Source organism: Brassica oleracea, chromosome C5, assembly GCF_000695525.1.
Source record: "Brassica oleracea var. oleracea cultivar TO1000 chromosome C5, BOL, whole genome shotgun sequence".
Taxonomy (NCBI): domain Eukaryota; kingdom Viridiplantae; phylum Streptophyta; class Magnoliopsida; order Brassicales; family Brassicaceae; genus Brassica; species Brassica oleracea.
In genome coordinates this window covers 40,481,272-40,481,788 of record NC_027752.1, presented here as the reverse complement: position 1 = coordinate 40,481,788, position 517 = coordinate 40,481,272, and positions in this window count along the sequence as shown.

Below are 517 nucleotides of genomic sequence, written 5' to 3'. Positions count from 1 at the left end.
AAAAAAAAAAAAAAAAACAAATTGCCCGTCGATTGGCCTTGACGGAAAAACCCACAACGTTCTCAAAAAAGAAATCGTAGTCTAACCTTTCGTAAAAGAAAAGGTTCTCTTACATCCGACGAGGATACCATAGCGCGCTATACAAGAAATCTGAAATTTTGGTCAGCACCCCAGACGGTCTCTGGAGAGTGCTCGGTTCGTTCCATACAATTCATATAAGCCGGCGCCAAGTCGGACTTTAAATCGAAAAGAACCAGGTGGAAATCGTCCACAGGCAAAACGAGAGCGGATCAGTCGTCGCACAGCCTTAGAGCCGAAAGTAAACCTAGGTCTTGCCCTAAACCCAGTCCTACTGGTCGACTAACATCTCAAGACATTAAACTTCGCGAAACTCCTAAATGTTTTCGAACGCCCTCGTTCAGTAAGAGCAAATGAACAAGACGATAAACTAAGAGTTAAGATACGAAGTGACTACTCGTATATTTCCCTCACACTCGGCAGAAGTATAAACTAAAAT